Below are 20,779 nucleotides of genomic sequence, written 5' to 3'. Positions count from 1 at the left end.
ATTTTGCTTACTCTTAGAGCCCTCTCCCATATGAACAAGCAATGCAGCACACTGAAGAATGAAATCCCATGTAGGCCATTACCTCAATTCCTATTCCTATTCATTACATCAATACCAGTTCCTAGAAGCCAGTCCTCTAGGCCACTAAATAAACTGGCTTCTGAAGGGTAAGGGAACCCACAACAAACCAAATGAGATCACCATACTAACCTAGCCTCAACAATGAGCCTGCAATATTACAAGGTCACATATACTTATTATTTTAAGCCATTAACTTTTGTGTGGCTTGCAATAGAAAAATAGCTAGATACATCATTTTAGACTTAAATTTAAACATGCATTCAATACCAACATGACATCTCCATCCAGATTGATCAAAACCATAAAACAATATTCTTTAACCAACTGGTTTTTACTCCATGTCCCAAACCTCCCATTATTCTCTTCTCAGATTCCATCTTAAAGATCATCTTTTTTTTTTGTCAGTGTGGGGCTTGAACTCTGGGCCAGGATGTTGTACCTGGCTCACATGGCTCTTCAGCTCAAGGTAAGCACTCTACCACTTGAGCCACAGCACCATTTCCTAAAGATCACCTTAGAGATTCCTCCATGTTACATTTTAGTCGATTAAAATTTTAGTTTGAGCCCGGTGCTGGCGGTTTACACCTGTTAATTCTAGCTACTCAGGAGGGTGAGATCTGAAGATCATGGTTCAAAGCCAGCCTGGGCAGGAAAGTTTGTGAGACCCTTATCTCCAGTTAACCACCAGAAAACTGGAAGTGACGCTGTGGTTCAAGTGGTAGAGTGCTGGCCTTGAGCTGAAGAGCTCAGGGACAGCACCCAGGCCCAGAGTTCAAGCCCTATGACCCACCAAAAAATAAAAAAATAAAATTAGTTTGAGACCCTTAAAACTTTTCAAAAACTTTTCATTGCACTTAGACTCAAATCCAAATTCCATTATAGTTGATAAGATTTTCTCAATTACCTAATCCCTGCCACTCTCTCCAGTCTTACCTCATGCTATCCTCCAACCACAGAGATATTCTCACTTCCCCAGGCTCCTCCCATCTAAAGGCTTTGTTCTTGCTATTTCATCTTCTACAAAGTCTCTTCCCTTACTCCTTGTGTCTTGATTAATAGGATTATTTGTATCTTTCATGTCTCATATGAAAGATCATCATCTCTTAAATGTCTTTTCTATGTTGCTCTAACTAGCTTTCCTGCTCCACCAGATCTCATTCTGTTCAATTCATTGGAAGTATTTTAACTGATGATTCTTGGCATAAGTTTAACAATTTTTACTTTTCGTGCCTGCTTTCTCCATACTACCAGCAGTTCGAGGAAAACACAAAATTGTGTCTATTTTGTATGGTCAGTGCTTAGTACAATTTTGACCCACAGCAGGACTCACTAACCACTAATGAAATAAATAAATGAACTTAATGTGATCCTTCTAATAGAACTATTAAGCAGATTTTTACCATTCCCATCTTATCTATGAAGAGGGCAATTTTTTTTAATATGACTCATGTTCAGAGCAGGTAGAACACATGAAAGTATACACAGTGATCAAGGCAATTAATCAGAAAAATGTGGATAATAGAACCTTATATTTCCCAACACAGTCCTAATCCTTAATTTCTCACATTCAATGCCTTAAGAAACATGCACTTGTGGAGAGGATATTGTAATGGGAGATGAAAAATATAATGTCTACTTGATATGAGGTGTTTCCCACCTTTCTTGCTGCTTCTGCTACTGCTTCCAGAGTGACATCCTCACACAGATAAATCCACAAGCAAGAAGGAAGAAACAGAGGAACAGACAATGGTCTTAACTTATTCTTTCTCTTAGCAGAGAAGAAATGGTTTCCAGAATTCTCCAAACAATTTCTACTTAGACCTCATTGGCCAGAACTTGATCTCACTCCCACTACTAGACAAATGGTTTGTTTGACCATATCTGGCCTACATTCATCACTATTTATGTTCACCAAGGCGAGGGCCCACTGATACGCAAGTGCATCAACATCCTGAATTGATAGACGTCTCCCATGGCAACTCCATTACTTTTGTGTTTCTTTTATTTCACTTTATCATAGAAAGTATAGATACCCTGGGTTAGGTCAATGAACTAAGAATTTTAGAGTTCAATCTGATGGAATCAAGTTTCAACAAAATTACCATCTACTTTCCCTAGAAAGGTATGAATGGAAGGCTTACATAGAAGGACTGGTTGGTGGTGTGTGTGCATATGTGTGTGTGTGTGTGTGTGTGTGTGTGTGTGTGTGTGTGTGTGTGTGAGAGAGAGAGAGAGAGAGCGTTCTTATGACAAACAAAAACTTTCCTGATAAAATAAAATCATCTATGTGACACTTAATAAACAACCTAAATACATAATTCCTTGTACATGTTAACTTTCCAAACTGTATAATATGATGTAGCATCATTTCTTTCCAAGGAAAGAAGTTAGTCCACCTAAGAAGGAAGTGAAATGGTCAGGATCTCATTAAATTGTTGTTCCAGGAGAGCCAGGGACTCTAGTTGACCATCAGGGGATTTATAATCCTTTAGCTCCACTTCTCTGGGCTATGGGAGGACTATACATTTCCAACCTATAAAGTAAGCATCTATGTGATTTTGTTTGCACACTTAAATATTAGAGGGGAGATGTATGGGGTGTTTTTGGTAGAAGTGTTTTTCTGATTGTTTTCCCTTTTCCCTAAACTGGCAATGGTGGAATTCCAGGCTGGAGTCACCAAGAGTGAAAATCATTAGTAACTATGCAGAAGAAATGTTTATTTATCTACATTGGATAGGTACCAAGTAGGAAAAAAAGTTTTTATTATTATATGCCATTATGAACATGAAAGTATTTGTTACTGCAGTCTAACCTGGTCTACACTGACGGATATATCATTCAAATCTGGACCATATGATGCCAATTGAAACAATGAGCTCTGCTTCTCTTATTTCCATGAATATATTTTAAAGCATTATGCGTACAGATAAATATGAGGATTAAATTAGGTAAGTATGAGGATTTAAATTTTACATAGCCAATCCTATGGATGGTTTCCTGTTGACACAAGTACAGAAAAAGACATAGCTCCATGCTATGTGATATCTATTTAAACTCTGCTGTGAGCTTTAGACAGTTTTTAGCTTGGCTCAATTGGAAAAAAATATTTAAGATTTTCTTTCCTGTCTTTCTCAATAAAAACCAATAAGTCACTGAGATTAACCTGCAGGTTACTGGGTTAATTATATTACACTTGAATTTTAATCACAGGGATCTGAAGACAACTTGTACTTTGAGAAGGGAAGGAAAAGGGATGAAAATAAAGCAAATAAAATTAAAAAACACAGAGAAATAAAGATAGAGAAAGCTATAAATGGAGGAGAGAGATTTAAGGAAAGGTAGGGAGAAAGGCTGGCTCTAGAAAAAAGAAGACAAATAAGTCCAATAGAAAAAGAAAAAAAATTTAATTTTGAAAGAGTTTGCTTTCTTACTCTGTATTAGGTGCTTTGAATAAAAATATATTTTTAAATATTGTACTGTGTTTACAGTTTATCTTAGGAGTTACTAATAATAAGAGCAAGGTAATTAGCGCAAAAGACCTAAGTTTGGCAGGGGTTTTGTTGTGTTTGTTTTTAATCTCAGCGCCTACATTTCTAGCTATGACTTTGACAGTCAGCTTACTTTCCTGAGTAATAACTTAATTAAAATTTAAATCATAAAATTTATCACATAAAGTAAAGAGGACAGGAGACTATAAGATACAATAAAGTATCTAGGAGAGAAACGGACACCAAGTAGAGGTCAATAAATGTTTCCTTTCCTCTTTTGTCTTTGTCACAACTGTCTCTTCCTAATTTGGCCAGTCTTTTTCTTTTTCCATGAAGCTTCTTGAAAGGAAATTGCCTAAGAACAAACTTTCATTCTGATTCTGCTAGGTATTGAAATACTAGATGAAGCAGTTCACCTTCCTTATTTATTTTATCTTTTCAATAATTCCATATGAGTCTCCATCCCCAGCCCCCCACCCCCACTTTACAGAGGAAGCAGAAGTTTAGGAAGGTTTCTAACCCTTTTGGTTTCTTGGAAAGTCTTTTAGCAATCTATTACATACCTCCCCCACACTCTGAATGATGACAGCCACCCTCTATCTGGCCTGATTCAGCACTTTGGGTGTTAACTCACCCATTCTGCCCATGTGAGTTGGTTACAGCTGAGCCCATTTGAGCAACTGCATTCACCTGGGCTTTGACACTCTCTTTAGTCTATGACCAAAGAGCAATAGATGAGAAGCAGGGAACAGAGGATTCTCTAGCCCTTTATTGAATAAAATGGCTGACTGTAGACCAGATAACTAACCCTTCCAGAACCTGATGCCTGGAATTTTCTTTAGTCCAATGCCTTAAACTCCTGAGTCCTGGAATAGAGAAACAAAGAAGCCCATAATTCTCCCATGATAGAGCCTACCAAGGCACATAAGCATTTCTGACCCCTTACACATTCAAAGGAAGGGAAACTGAGCTGCACAAATTACCATAGCTTGAGATTATTGAAATTGCTTAGCTCAGCACCAGACTAAAATATGGTCCATATGCCAGCAGCATCAGCATCACTGGAGAGTTTATTAGGAATATGAACTCTTGGATTCCACCCAAAGCCTATATATCAGAATGTCAAGTGCTTCAGCAAGAATCACTGCTGGGTCACATCACTGGAAAGAATTGTATTTTACTACATACAATGAATAAATGCTTCAAGCCTGAGCATATCTTGTTGGGCCTCTGACCTCCTGCCCAAATGTAGAGAATCATTGGTCTAAAGATGTATAAACAATAATAAAAGGTTTCTTACAAATCGTTATGTCGAAAACGAACTTTACAACTTTGGTGTGGGGAGGGGGTGGGAGGATTGGGAGGGTAGAGGGAGGATGGGAAGGGATGGGAAGGGGAAACAAAGGAGGAGACTACAATGCTTGATAAGAAATGTACTCATGGGATGTGAAGGGTAAACAAAGGAGGAGGCTGCAATGCTTGGTAAGAAATGTACGCATTATCCTGCCCACGTAATTGTAACTCCTCTGTACAGTATGTTCATAAATAAAATAAAATTAAATTAAAAAAAGAAATGTACTCATTATCTTGCCCATGTAATTGTAACCCCTCTGTATAGTATTTTCACAATCAAAAATAATAATAAAAGGTTTTAGAGAAAGTTATGTAAAAAGGGAAAGCCACTACTACCCCTTTCTTCTCAATACTTTTTCAATTTAATTGGAATCTTAGACAAGAAAATAATATGAAGATTCTCCTAGGTCTTAGGAATACTTTGGAAGCATTTACAAGTCATAGAATGGGAGGTAACAGGGTTTCAAAGACTTAGGAAGAAGGTGGCAATGAAATAGAACCTAAAGTGAACAGAGTAGCCTAGAACCAGCAGAAACCTCGAGGCTTTGGACAGGATGAGAGAAGAAACAGCACAGGTCATTTGTTGGGTGAACAGAAGTTTTGAATCTTGGCCAGATGGAAGTGTTGGGGCAGAGGGTTAAGGCAAAGAAGTCTAGAAAGGACATGTGAACATTTAGATAGAAGATTCAGAATTCCTGGCTGAGAAGCTATCAGAAAAATGAAAAATCTCCAAGAATTATGAATAAGATAGCAGAATGGTCTTGGAAGAGTAAATCCTGATTGAGAACTGTGAGTGGAGAGTAGAATACAACATACTAGAATACAACGTAATAGAAACCTTCAAAAAGTACATATAAGTGACAGGAGAATGTATGCAAATATTATAATGCCAAAGTCTGAGCCCTTGGTATTGAGAAGATAAAGCAAACCCAGCAAAGGAGAGAAATAGTAAGATATTTCTCAGTGTGCTAGTTTGGGACACCATGTGAGATTATTAATTATGAAGGTAAGAGGAGAAGCAAACTCTTTCAATGGAATGAGTAAATTCAGGTTGAGATGCCTTTGATCCATTCACAAAAGAGTGTCTAGAAAGATAATAAGACCATGATGTAGAAGCTCAGGAGGCTAAAAGAACTGGAAATATGAAACAATGTGGTATGCATATATATATGTTTATATATACACACATATATATATGCATACACATAAATACACATGAGTGTAATATATGTGTGTGTAAGTATGCAGATGTGTGCATATGTCTATAATGCTCATTAAACTTAAAGGCTGAATCAGATATTTTGAAATCAATATATGAACCAGTTGTGGTAACACATGTATAGTTGTAGCCATATGGCAGAAGATCTCAAGATCAAGGCTAGCCTAGGTTTTATAAAAGGTAGTAAAATTCTCTGTCAAGGGCAAAATAAAAATGAAAGGCCTGGGAGCAAAGATTACTTGCCTAGCATGTGGAAGATCTTGGGTTCAATCCCTACTACAATGGAAAGAAGGAAGGAAGGAAAGAAGGAAAGAAGGAAGGAAGGGAGGGAGGAAGGAAGGAAGGAAGAAAAGAGAGTAAAAGAGTAAATAACATACAAGACATTGAATCTATGTATCACAATCAAAATGGAGATCTGGAAGAGCAATTAGAATTATAGGTTATGTGATATGGGATTTAGAATACAGACTTTCAGCATTCCAACTCTACCACTATCTATGTCATGTAAGATCTTAATGTCTTAATGTATTAAGTCATAATTAAACAAGCAATTACTATTGTATGTAACTTAAAGAGTTGTTGCTGTAATAAAATGAGATCTGTGAGTGACAGTGCTTCGCAGCTTGTTCAATGTCATACAAATGTAAACTTACATTCCCTCTCTTTGGCTTGGAGAACACAGCATTCATGGGACAGTTTCCATGGGCATATGGTGCTCCCAGGGGGGCTTGTGTGGGACTTAGGGAAATGTCCAGCTCAACCTGCTGGGAACTACTTTTTTCCTACTTAAACCCATCTGCTATGGAAAATGAGGAGCCAGAAAAAAGGAAGAGACAGAGGTGAGGTACCTGATAAAGAAAGTTTTCCAAAATGAAAGAAGTATTAACTAGTAGGTATCAGTAACTCTTTTTACCTCTCAAGATAGGTCCCTGTCTCATACATTGTCCTGCATGAAACAACAACCTTGGTATTTTGGCCTAGAGCCTTCAAGCCTTTTTAAGATCCTACCACTAATCACTATGGAGTGATTGGGGTAGGGTCTGAAGCAAGGACAGAGAGTACATATAAAGAGAAGATTGCAAACAAACCATGTGAAAAATAGACCAAGGAATCAAAACAATGGGTCTACCAAGTCGTATATTCTTTTCCTGTCTTATGCCCTCACAGAATTTTCACACACTGTCAGAGGGTCTCAGGCAAAGAAGAATTTTGGAAAAAGTGCTTCTATGCACTTTTGTTTTATGCTCCTTCCAAGCTGGCTTTGAAAATATAATATGGTATTATTATTCCTTCTGAAGTTGTGATCATTGAATCCTGAACCTTCCAGAACACAAGCGTGAGCTATTGCAAACTGGAATATGTGGGGTCATGACATACCAGGAAAAGCTTTCAGAGACTGATCAGAGCATGAAAATCCACCCAGAAAAACAAGCCATTTTCTCCTTACTCATCAAATGAGTTTTGAAGCATTATTCTACCTATAGGTTCTTTGGAGAAATAACTCATGAGCTCCTGAATTATTTTGGAGCTCATTTTCTATCACCTTTCTTTTTTGTAAGCTACAGGCCCAGGCCTTTGTAAACACTGAGAAAGCTAAGACTGCTAGCTCCCTACAGGCAAGGATGACTATGGGTTTTTAAGTTTGTTTTTGTTTTATTTTAATAAAACTATGTGAATACCCTAGGGGGAAAATTTCATTATCATATTCAAATTATATTAATAGCTACTGGTCATAGGAAGCAGATTTCTATTTCCTCAATGAATCTCAAATTAGACTGTTAGATTTCTCAAAGCACAAAAACACTCCAATGGCATCGTTTTCAAGACTGTCACCGGGCTATGGAACATGCTCACTCCATCTTGCGGGGCCTGGGGCATTTTCTGTGAATCCTTGAATCAGTCTGACTCTCTGCTCTTATCTGTAGTTTTGAAAGATGTCAGTGTGAGGCGTCAGCTTTTGAAAATTCGGAAGACCTCGCTGGTCCTCCCTTGTGGCCGCCACACAGCAGGATGCGGCACCATCACTGACGTAGTTTCATTTTTTTTTAAATCTGGAAAATCCCCCGCCTCCTCTATTCTTTTACAAAACTTTCACTCCGTAGTTTGAGAGTGATACATGTCTTTATTTCTCCCCATTACAGGGCTGTTTGCTTTTTCCTCTTCAAACTCCTTCATGCTGCCTTTTTCTTTCTCTTTTTCCTTTTTGGTCATATTTTGGAGAAAAAAAAATCCCTAAGTATAAAAGACCATGCTGTTCTTTGCATTCACCACTCCCCCCACTCGATTCCAGCTTGCTTTCTAATGAAAATATGAATAATAATTGGCTGGGGGGGGGGTAACTGGCAATTAACTATCTAAGGACCATGCAGATTCTCCTCACTGTATAGGAATCTTAAATATTTAATGAAGTCTTAAGTAAACAAATTTCAGCAACATTATTTTGAGAAAACAGCTTTAATTTTTTTTAAAAAAAGACCCAAACACGATTTGCTAATTATTATTGCAAACATTAATATTTCAAAATACCCTTTGGGTCAGGGAATCTTTTAAGAAACAATACCTCTACTGATCTCAATTAAGAGTATCTTTCATTAAGTTCTTAGGGCTCCACCGGGCTTCCCTCCTCCTGCTCTCCTCCAACACTCCCCATTCCGCCCACCCCCACCCCAGTCAGTCTCAAGCAGTTGATAGCTTTATGATTAATTAAGCTTTGGTTCTCAGGCCAAAGGAGATGTGTATGGGGGTGGGGGGGGGCTGTATTGGAGGGGGGAGTGTTTGTACATTGTTGTTTACTTCCCCGACCCAGCTCTATATGGTTTCTTCCTAAAGGAGACAGATTTTTTTTTTAATTTTCCATCGCCCAAAAGAGGCCATCAAGTTTTAAGATTGCGAGGCACGACTTCAAATCGCTTCCTCCGCGGAAAAGTACAAACAGTTCCTCCGACGAGGTGCCCCACCTCCCACGCGCTCCCCAGATCGCCCTCCCTCCCCGCGGAGAACCAGCCGACAGCCTCCCCAGCACCTGTGAATCATCCAGCCAGGCTGCACCGCCGCGGGACTATTTGCATACAGCCACCGCCACTGCCACGCGCCCTCCCTGGACGCCCCACACTCCGCAGCCAGGGAAGCCAGGATGATTGCTTTATGATCATTATTTCTAATCTCTCCTATCACCAGCACAAGAGGCGCTGCTCGCTCAGTGCCCCGATCTGCATCAGCCATGACTGGTACCCAGGGTTTTCATACAGAATAAATAAACCACCAGAATTTTATTGCTTCTCACCCAGTCATCCTTGAATTCAGAATCCTCTTCCTTGTCTCCGACGCCTGATTCCGGGACACCTGCCTCTGTGGACTAGTCCTACGAGAAATTCTGCACAACCCCCCTACCCCCAGGCCCCAACTCCAAGTTCAACTGAAAGCAACGTCGTCTATTTTGTCCTAAACAAACAACTCTGAACTCCAAGCACTGAACCCCTGGCAAACCCAGGCTGGGCTGGTCTTTACCACCCTCCCTCCCCTCTTGTTTTCCCAAATCATGTCGTATCTGGCGGTGATAATTGCTCTGACGTACTTGAAAATAAAGACTGCGAGTCTGTCTTCCCAACTGATCATATTAATGCGAACTCCAAGCCCTGAATGATGCTTTGATTAAAAAAAAAATCACTCACAAGAACAGCAACCTGCGTAGCCTGGACATACATGGAGCTGGTGAGTGTTGACAGGAATGACCCTTCTCTTTGGACTCTCTTCTTTGGAAGAAACACAGACAACAACAAAAACCCGCAGCTCAAATCTCTCCACACCCCCTTCCACTACTTTGCACTCCTTTGCCTTCCTCTCTCCTCTGTGACTCAACCCAAGACAGCTCAGAAGAGGAAATGTATATGTATATATATATATATATATATATATATATATGTATGTATTAGATATTACCTGTTATGTATTGCAATATATGTATATGTGGGCATACACACATATATACCTGCTTCTATGCATTTACACACACACACACACACACACACACACACACACACACACACACACAAAGCAAAGGCCATCAGGCAAACAGTCGTAAGAAAGCTGTTCACCCAAGACCCAGTTAAAATGGAGTCGTAAGAATCACCCCCATTCAGTGTTTATAAAAGACCAAAAAACAGAGGTTTGCAGTAAAGCGCACGGGGAGCTGAGTCAAGCGGCTCTGCAACCTCCCGGCTCCTCCCCTCCCGCCCCCGCCCCCCCCTTCCCACCCAGTACCCTCCCTCCTCCCTCCCCCAGCACACTTCCTCCCCGCCCCTCGAGGAGACGGCTATTAAAAGCTGCTGACGTCAAAAGGGACGGCCATCTTTGATGAGGGCAGAGCTCACGTTGCATTGAAGACAAACCTCGGGGAGGTCAGGCGCTGTCTTGCCTTCCCTCCCGGCTCCGAGGCTCCTCCACTCTTGCGATCTGCAGAGAGACCCAGCCAACATCACCCTCGGGAGAGAAGCAAGGTAAGGAACCCCCTCCCCACATCGTGGTTCTGGCTCTGGGTGGCCGCATACCCAGAAAGGGACCCCCCCTCTCCACACCACCCCCCAGCTGGCACATCAAGTAAGCTTGAGCGAATACAAGTCTCCGTGCACTTAGGGTGCGGTACTCCGTGTGTGCACGCCGGGGTAGACTCGCGCCTGGGGCTTTATAAAAGTGTTTGCAAGGTGATCTGCTGGGGGAAAGCGCCCAAGGGGAGACGTTGCAGATGGAAGCAGTGGGGAGGAAAAGCCAGGCGATGTGCGGAATAATAACTTACTCTTTTGAAACAGTAGTGGGACCCTCTCTCTCTCTCTCTCTCTCTCTCTCTCTCTCTCTCTCTCTCTCTCTCTCTCTCTCTCCTCTTCCATCTTGCAGTGCAGTTTTCGGAGATGTTTAGGTTGTTGGGCTTTTATTATTATTATTAAACAGAAAGAAAATAAAAAGGAGAAACCTTCTTGTTGCTTTTACCCTTATTATTACTACGGCTGTCTTTAGGGCGCTATTAGCCAAGGAAGAATTAAGGAGAAGTCAGGGTGTGGGCGCTGGGGAGGCGACAGGATGAGCCAGGGAGTTCCCGCCCCGGGCTAGCTGGGCTGCGGCAGGCAGCGACAGCCGCCTCCATGCCCCCAAGGACTTGATTTATGCCGCCCGCTCTTCGTCATCTGCAGGCTGGCGGGAGCGGGGGATGGGGGGTGCGGGGTGGGAGGGCTCTGCGGAGGGCCATGGGCTCGTCACCCCCCCCCCCAGCCCCCGGGTAGGGGGTGGGGGTGGGGGTGGAGGGAGACGGAGGCTGTCCGCACTCAGCACCCTGGACAGCGACGCGCGGGAGCAAGTCGGTACGCTTGTCCTTTCAGCACCGCGGACAGCGGTTCTGCTGCCCTTCTGCCCTGCAACCTGCACCTGCCGCAGAGAATAATACCTTGCCCAAGGTGCTGGAAGCCACATTCTCTGTCTGAGACCCTGGGTCTTAAAGAGACTGCTTGACAGAGTACGCAAAGTAGGTTACAAAAATAATAAATAAATCCTGTCCACAAAGACTTATTTAGAGATAATTGCTCGCTCCCTTTCTCACCTCCTGCATAGCTTCAAGAAGGAGAAAAACCATTCTACTTGTGGAAATCTGGGTTGCCCTCTGCTCTTTATTTTAGGCAAGAAATGAACATTAAAAAATAAGTAGGAGTGTATTTTTCCAGCGTGATAGCAGGTTGTTGTTTGTTTTTGTTTTTGGCACAGAGTAAATTGTCTATAGACCTTCCATGGGCATGGATGAGGTGCATATCAAAATGCCAACACTGTCTGTAGAAGTTACAGATCTCCCTGTTTCTACACGATTCAAAAAAAATCTGGGATTTGACTAGGTCAGCTAGGCAGAATCAACTTTAATGATGAATCCCTCTTCTTTCTGGGATGATATGCATGGACACATAGACACAGCCACAGAAATCTACATCTGAGTAAGAATGCAGAATCAGTAGTGTCGTATGTACCTCTCTGGGTCATAATTCTGGAGTTAGTGGAAGTATTTTCTATGGACCTTGGGTAGGAAATATTGAAAGCTTTTGATGTTTGACAACATTTAGACTGGTCTTCCCTCCAAATGTGTCCTTCAGGGTAATGCGGGTAAAAGAACTAGTATAGGCTGAAACTGGATTCTGACCTGCAGATCTACTGCAGTTTCTGGTACAGCACTGCGGGATTTTGTGCAGGTGGTGATAAGTATGTTAACTATTTTCTTCTCCAAGACTTGGAGCCTCCGAGTGAGCAAAAAAAAATCTCTATAGGATTATATATCCCTTTTCTAACACACATTTTAAAAAATTACCATGAGATGACCAGAAGATTGTACTATTGGGGCACTGGGCAAACAACAGTAACAGCATCTTATGTGAGGATATTTAAAACGTATTAAAAGAACTCTATTTGGATCCCCTCGAAGGACTCAAAATATAAGATCTTGAACTGTGCTTAATTAGTCATAGCTGCAGTTATCTATCTATTGGAGGTACTAAAATTCCTTGTTCACATACAAAGATGATTTAATTCCAAACTACTTAATTCCCAGTGTTTTTTAATGGATGACCATGGGTTTTGATGTACATATATGTTAATCTGTTATTATGCATAGATGTAACACTATTTATGTGGAAATTTGAGTATGCAACTGCATGGAAGAAGTTTATAACTCTGCAGTCTTCAGGGGAAAAAACATAAATGACTCTGCATTAGTGATTGAAGAAAGGGGGGGTAAGAAAATAGGGGCAGGAATCTTTTTAAATGCTTGAACTTCATGTCCAAATAGCTTTCTTCATAGTTGCATCAAATGAAAAGCCCAATGCTATCGGAATTATGGGCTTGGACATCAGTAATTACTGCTAGTCTGGTTTCTAGTGGAAGACTGGGGGTGGGGAGGTAGAGGACTGCAGTGAAGCTGGTAAAGGGCACAGAGCTGGGAGGCAGAGGCAGAGTGGATAACTATAGAGCAAATTCTCCAATAGCTTACTGAGAGGGAAAAAAACCATAATTGGAGCATGAATCTAATTCTTATGCCTTGACAAGCTTCAGGGAAAATAAAGCAAGTGATTGTTTTTTTTTCCATTTTAAGTTGGAATTTAAAAATTCCAGGGCGACGCAGTGCAGAGGCAGAAGTAAATAGATGTAAAGATGAACCATTCATGCAGACCCTCTTGTGGTACCTACCTGTTTGTTCCTTGGTCTTTCCTGCATGACCATCTCAATATTCAAAGTTATGATACAATTTTAAATCTTCATAGCCTCTCAGTAGTAACGTCTCACAATAACCCACAATTTTGTTTTTGCTTTGTTAAACATGCACTCATGTAATGAAAATTCCCCCTAATTACCTTTTGAAAAGGTATTCCTAAACTCTAGATGTTAACTCTGAAGGATGAGGGTTATCAACTGAATGATTGGCGTTTCTTCCAGTGATACCTATTAGCTGCGCAGTTGCTGGCCTTCAGCAGAGGATGTAGGTTTTGAGCATTCATAGAACTGAGATAAAGATTAAAAGAGGAGATGTGGAGAAAAACACACAAATCTGCCTTTCAGATAATGTATTATGAATAATGCTTTTTATATTCTGTGACTGGTTTGCCATTCTAGAAAGATAGGAGAATTCATGTTTGCAGCCTCAGTGCTGGATGCATTTCTGCAAAGTCATCCCTTGTCAGCAGGACTGGTCAATTGGTAAGCAGCAGATATATAAGTGAACCACTCAAGGGCTATAAAGTTTCATGGTTACAAGGTCTTTTATCTTAGTAAGTTGAACAATCTGAATAGAACAATAAACAACAAAGCTTAATAAATAATCACAGAACGACAATATGATAAGGCAGTAAAAGAAAAATTACAAGGCCTATCTACTCAATTTTGAAGTGAATGTGACCACCAATAAAGAACATATTTCCAAAAAAAGGACAATATGAAACTAAAATGATCTTATTGGAGGTAGAACTTGAGCTGGCTTTTGACGATTTTAGAGAGGTTGAGAAAAATATGCTGATCAAAAGTTTTATCACATATAAGCAAAACTTCAGGTTAGACTAACCCAGGCTATCCTTGCTCAGCAAATCTTGAAATGGTCTGGTTGTTTGAATGGGGTGGGGAGCTTGTGTCGAGAATTTGCTAAAATGGAGAGTTGGAGATTTTATGGAAGGCATGAAATGCCATGTCTGGAATTTGTTATAATATTCTCTAAAGTTTATGAGCAGAAACTGATATTAGAATATATAACAAGGTCCTTGTTAATATTCAGAAATTGGCATTTGCCTCTTGGATTTGTGGTCTTAGAAAAAAGGACATGTATTTGTATCATAGAGAATTATTTTTAAAAAATCAGTCTGTATTTAAACATATTTGAACATCACTCTTCAGGATAATAGAAAGGTAAGCCATGTTCAGAAGCTAATTTTGAGTTTCAATTTTCCATTATTGACTAGAACAAATTATTTGAGATGAGCACCTGCCAGAGAGATTAAAAAGCAGGTCAGGAATCAGATGAGAGGTCTCAGAAGGTACATTTTCCTAACAAACACAAAGCAGAACTCTCTCGTGCACCCTCTGAGAATTTTGCATAGTCAAGTACATTGACTGGATGAGTGAAAAAAGATGTCAGTTCTTCTGAGCATCCTGGCTGTTGACAGATACAACTAGTTCCCAATGACTAAAAATGGGGGAGGAGTATAAAGATGCTTTGTAAAGCTGAGGTAAAGTAAGGTGGGCAACATGTTAAGTTTCTATTGACCTTGCTAATTCTTGTTTGTTACCCTCCGCTCAGGGCTAGTTTGAAGCCTGAACTATACATATTTCACTTTTAACCATCTGCTTGCTGTAGCCTCTCAACAGAGCTTCAAAATTCCAAGTGTTGACAGAACTATTGAAGCAAAATAGCCAACAATCTGATGTAGAGGGAGAAATGGCAGGTAACAGACAAGGATTGTGTGACTGTTTGAGTGTAGCTCTGAAGTTTTTGAAAGGCCATCCTATTTTAATTATCCTCAAAAACTAGCAGGAAAAAAATCATAGGATCTTATTTTTTGCTTCCATACTGACTTCCTAGGGGAAATTTGAAGGTAGTTGCATTTGATGCTTTAAGATGAGGTTGGGCTGGTGGTCATTAATCTGAGCCCACAGGGCCTTCTTCGTGTAAGAGGAAAGGAACACATGAGTCATAGCACTGAGGAAGAAGGTGTGGTGAGTGGAGAAAAAGTTCAGGAAAAATTAAATGAAAATAAATTTGTCTTATAAAAAGAGACTGCAGAGAGCCTCAATAACAATGTGAAATCCTCAAAATTGCTTTTGTTTCCTAACAATAATGCTTGTTTCTTTGCTTATGTAACTTTCTTCACAAAAATCTCCTGTAACTTATTCAGTCTAAAAATCCAGTTTCTGATGTGTAAACAATGTAAACCATGAGTCGTGTGAACAGATCTTTTTTAGAATGACATGGATGCCCAAAGCAGTGTGTAATCAGAAAAAAAAATCTGCCATTCATTCTAAATATTTTAATGTATACTAGCTCACTGAATGCTTCTAACAACCTCATAGTTTAGTTGCTATTATTATTCCCATTTTGTAGATGAGGAAACTGAGGCAGAGCCATGACAAGTTCAGCAATTTGTCACAAAGCAGAGCCAGGACCTAAATGAAGTCAGTTTGGTTTCAGAGACTAAGCTACTAACTGTATACTATGCTACTTCTTGCATTATGCACATCTTTTTTCCTTAATGGTCAAATAAGGCATAGAGGATGTATGCAATTGTTTACGATGCCCTTTCCTCTTTATCTGAATAGCAAAGCATGATGGTGAGGATACTGCTGGCTGTGAGCATCCTCATAATCTCTCATTTTAGAAATAGAGTCTTTAAACAAGCTACAAGGCAGTCAAGTCCTCTTACACTGTTTCCTCATCTGCAGACTGACAGAAGGAGACTGATGTTAGTCAATATCTCTACCATTCAGAAACTGATCAAATCCAGGCTGAAAATCTTCCAGTAATGTGTCTGTGTCTAATAACTGAAGGTCTCTGTGGACGCGTTAATAATGCTTCAATTACCAATCCACCCTCCCATGCTAAGATTAAGCTATCCCTTACTTCTTTCATGAACAATTTTCCTCTCTTGACCCCTCCCAAAATTGCATTGACATTGTCTTTCTCAAGCTTTTCTGGTTACACAAGAAACTCTGGCTTTTCCTTCAAAGCCCTATTCTAAATAATCACTGCTTTGAGTCTTACTTATCCTTCCTCATCAGAGCTATGTCCTATAGACCTGCCTAAGACTATGTCCTATTACCTGGCTAAACATTTCATCCAAATTGCCTGCTTTTGAATTTCTTTCTAGCTGTTCAGCATCTATGCCTGAGTTAAAGCAATTTATTTAACTGCTGTTTCCTCATTCCTCTCTCTTTTTCTGCTATTTAAAAGAGAAAACAAATGTTGTCATAGAATATGTGAGCTGATAAGTACTTAAAAAATAACCCTCTGCAAGACCTGGATCATGTGACACCATCAGCCAGCTCAAAAACTAATCATACGGGGCTGGTGGGTATACTACAATGGAAAATGCTCGTTTTTAAGACCCTACGCTCAATCCCTATCACAAGAGGCAGCAATGGTGGGGGAGAGGGAGGGAAACTCATATCGCCCAGAATTACATAAGATTATTATAACTGATTGCAGATTTCAGTATCTTTCCAGCAATGTAAAGTGTTCTGTAACAGAAGAGACCTTAATTGATTCTCTTATTGCTGACTCACAAGCATTAACCTCAGCAGCTATTACCTGATTGCTAAGAGGAAAATCAGTATCCCCAAAAAGAGATGCAGAAAAATCCTGTTTAAGGATTAGTATTTCCTTTTAAGTGTTTAACAGTCATTTTCATTGTAGAGAAGCTCAAAGTAAATTATGATGCTCAGGCTTGATAGTGAATGCCAGCTGTATGAGCTTATGGTTTGCTCTTTGGTCATAAAAAATGTATGGGCTCCTTTTGTTGTTATTGTTGTGACTGGCCTAATGTTTATATCACGCCAAAATGTCGAATTCTCATGTCTTAAATGAAGACCACTTGTCTGCTCAGCACATTGGCTTCTGCTTGTAATCCTAGCTCCTTAGAAGGTAGATATCAGAAGGATCAAGGTTTAGGACTAAGATTCATAACACCCCTTCTCCACCAATTAAAAACTAAGCATGTTGGCATACACATGTTATCCTAGTTATGTAAGAAGTCTAAATAGGGGGATTGTGGTCCAGTCTGGCCTGAATCTAAATGGGAGACCCTATCTCAAGAAATATCCTGAGCAAAAAGGGCTGATGGCATGGCTCAAATGGTAGTGGACCTGCCTAGCAAGCACAAAGTCCTAAATTAAAAGGGAAAGGAAAGTAGTAAAATAGGCTCTTTATGGAGGGAGCCCGAAAAGATTCCAGGTGGTCCATTTTTATACTTCCAAGAGCAAGGTATTTTCCTCTAAAGTGATAAGTTCTACAAAATGACCACTTGGTCTCAACTTTCTCATTCCTTGCTTTATCCAAATGACACTAGTTACAGATTTTAAAGACTTTTTTTTTTTTTGAGCCTTGGCAGATAGTTTTCTAAGCCTGCAGGTTTGAATTCGTGGTTTCTGTCCCTTACAGGTAACAACTTGGAAGAAAATGATAGCCTCTTAGGTGCCCCCCTGAGGCCAGAGGTCATCCCTGCATTCCTGCCTTGTTTGTATTTAGAGAATTCTCAGTTGAGCTTTAAGAACTCAGGCTGCAACCTAATCAGAGTTTCCCTTTCCATAGAGTCTCAGGCTAAGTTGTAGAGCTCCTTTTTAAAAAAAAAAAAAATTTTTCTTCTTTGATTTCCTTTAGGGTCACCCTTTGTCTAGCTTCAAGGAATAATGACTGAAAAATTGCAAAACAGCAGAAATTTTTAAAAATTTCCCTGCAGTGAGTGGAGGCTGGTCTGATAGCTAGCTGGAGCTAAATCATACTGTGAGTTGAAAAACAGACAGTAGAGGGAAAGAAATGCTAGTGTGTGTGCTGGGAAGAACAAATATACAGTAGTCCTGTTGCATTCTTTAAAAAGGGAAATCCATTATAACTTCACTAGGAAATTTTTACTAAAAATCAAAATATGTTCTTAATTTTTGTTAGAGGATTTGCTTGCTGAGTACAACCTTCTTTTTTTTTCCATTTTCAAGATGACTGCCCATGTAGTCTTCAAACATAATCATGCTGTAAAGGTGCTCTTCATTCATTCATTCATTCTTTCAGCAACTTTATTGATCAGCTTACATCTACGAGGAAAGTGTTGTACTGACTCTAAAGACATAGTAGTAAATAAAATAGACATGGTTCTGCCCTAAGTATGTTATGTTGAATACACTTGGGGATCTTATTGTTTTAGAAGATAGATTTTGACAGGATCCTTTTCAGGTTCTAAAACATTACCTCAATTTAAAAAAGTTGGCTTGCTATCCTTATATATACAGTTAATTCTATTGTGTCATCAGTACTCAGCCTTGGCCATCCAGAAACTAATTAAATAAATATAAACCTTTGTGTAAATTTGCCTTTAGGATGTCACAAAATGTCTTTTAAGTACATTCCTATAGACAAATATCCCAATCTACTGAGATTTCTCCTATATAAATCATTTCCTAGTACTCAAAAAGAGAAAGGGTGAATCTTCAAGAAACATGACAACTCCTGACCAGAAAACAATTTCCCAACTCTGAAACTCATGGAGCAATGAAGAATAGGGTGACAAGGAGAACATTCTTTATCATTTGATAATTCTCAAACTAATCTCCTAAGTTACTCTGAAAACTCCCAATCACTGAACATGGTTCAGAGAATCAGAATCAAGAAGCATGCATTAATCCCTCAATACTTACTTTTTGTAATTTATCTGCCTTATAAGCAATTAAAATGTTCTGTCATCCCTTTTAAGACTTATCACATTGCTGTATAATTATTTACTTGTACATTTCTCTCCCTTAGTAGAAGATGAAAGTCTTTGAGAACAAAGATAATCCCTTAGCCATCTTTGAACCCTCAGTACCTATAACAGAGGCTGTCAATGCACCAGGTAGGTAGGAAGTGAATGAGTGACTGGGAATACCAGCTACCCCTTGGCAGAGAAAAGAATTCTACCACTGTAAGTAATTCTGCCTTTTATTGATCAGCTATTCTAATAACAATGGAGGAATTGCCTGGTAGCCTTGTAAGTAAATTCACCCCAAATGTTGGATTAAAATTATATCCCAACAAAGTACTTTGGTTCCCCCAACTAGCTGCAAAAAACAGCAAATATTTTATGGTTCTAACCTGTTAGTTTATCACCTGTGAGTCAGGGGTTAAAATACTGATGAAGGATCAGAGATTCTCTACAAAAGTGTTGCTAAATGTAGTATATACTCAAGAGATTAAAAGCCATCACCGGAAAGTGACTAAATCAGCTTCGCATAGAAAGCCAAGCTGTTTAATACACATACAATATAAAGTTCTTTAAAATTTAAAGTTCTTTAAAATTTATCAAAATGAAAGGATTTTTTTATATTACTGCTCATAGAATCATCACAGATGTAGATTTGTGGTTTTGACCAGCTCTTGTCTTCAGGGTATCATACTTGCTCTATTCAAATTCACCTAGTATTTCCATGTTGGCTTGGCTTTCTGGAAAATGTCTTTTACCTTTTCCTTTTGAAGAGCCTGTGTTTTCTTGCTTAGGAATTAGGAAATAAATCTTAGCATGATGTGGAAAATCAGTACCATTTATCCTTAGGGGAAAGACAGCAGTAACTGAGAAGTCAATTTTGTTTTTCTGTTTCCCATTCCCTTTCATAAAACAAGTCTAAAACTAGTCTACTTCTTCCAGAAATGAAGAAAGTTACTACTTTATGACAAAAAAAACCCAACTCATTGATAGATCTACTATATTCCACACTGGACCCTTGGAACATCTTATCCTTTGAGACATATAATCTCCACGGCAACATTTACAGAGTTTGGAACACTTGTCCTTCTAACTACAGGTTTTTCTCCAGGATCTCATAATTTTTTTCCTCAGGAGTTATACACTAATCTTTGAAATTCTCCTTCAGAAAACATGCTGTCAATGTAGGTCAGACCTCTGGGTTGAAATGACACATGGTAAATGTATAGGTCAGTTTTTTGAGCACTGGACAGAAGGCCAGAGGACTACAGGCCAACTCTATCACCTTAGTTGATACCTTGGACAACTTGCCCAACTTCAGTTTCAGTTTTCATAGACATAAAAAGAAATCAACAGCAGCCATGACTATGTCCAGAGACTATCATGTGACCTAAAAGAGTTAATGCTTGTTCAGTACTGCTACTTCCACCACTGAGAGAGTGGAAGAGATCACCATCCCTCATGTGACATTTGCTGTAGCAGATTTTCCATCTTCTTGACTGAAGGTTATATGAGGCCCAAATGCTTCCTTTTCTCTTTATTTTGTTGTTTTCTTAGAGAAACAAAATGCCTTAATATCATATTGGTGTATAGCTCAAATAGAATACCTGATAAATTGGGAAAAGTGTGTCAACAGTATTTCATTTGATTTTTGATTACCATCTCTGTTTTGAGAATGGCCTCATGAT

At 39.5% G+C, this 20,779-nt stretch overlaps 1 protein-coding gene and 1 long non-coding RNA gene across 3 annotated transcripts in view; one reads left to right on the top strand and one right to left on the bottom strand.

The window, feature by feature from the left end:
* LOC138816725 (uncharacterized) overlaps positions 1-9,957 on the bottom strand; it is a 113,923-nt gene extending 103,966 nt beyond the window's left edge. The window contains exon 1 of the long non-coding RNA XR_011368722.1: positions 9,813-9,957. This is a non-coding gene — a long non-coding RNA (uncharacterized lncRNA). The remainder of the gene's footprint in view (positions 1-9,812) is intronic.
* Positions 9,958-10,487: 530 nt separating this feature from the next.
* The window catches only part of Snap25 (synaptosome associated protein 25), an 80,005-nt gene continuing 69,713 nt past the window's right edge, over positions 10,488-20,779 (top strand). The window contains exon 1 of one of the 2 annotated variants that reach the window (XM_070006748.1): positions 10,488-10,637. The gene's annotated coding sequence lies outside the window, so the exon portion shown is untranslated. The remainder of the gene's footprint in view (positions 10,638-20,779) is intronic. The other variant, XM_070006747.1, reaches the window with a different exon arrangement.

This window comes from Dipodomys merriami, unplaced genomic scaffold, assembly GCF_024711535.1.
Source record: "Dipodomys merriami isolate MVZ:Mamm:240054 unplaced genomic scaffold, mDipMer1.0.p SCAF_7, whole genome shotgun sequence".
Lineage (NCBI taxonomy): Eukaryota > Metazoa > Chordata > Mammalia > Rodentia > Heteromyidae > Dipodomys > Dipodomys merriami.
The sequence above is the reverse complement of the archived record's forward strand: the minus strand, read 5'-3'. Positions and strand labels throughout refer to the sequence as shown.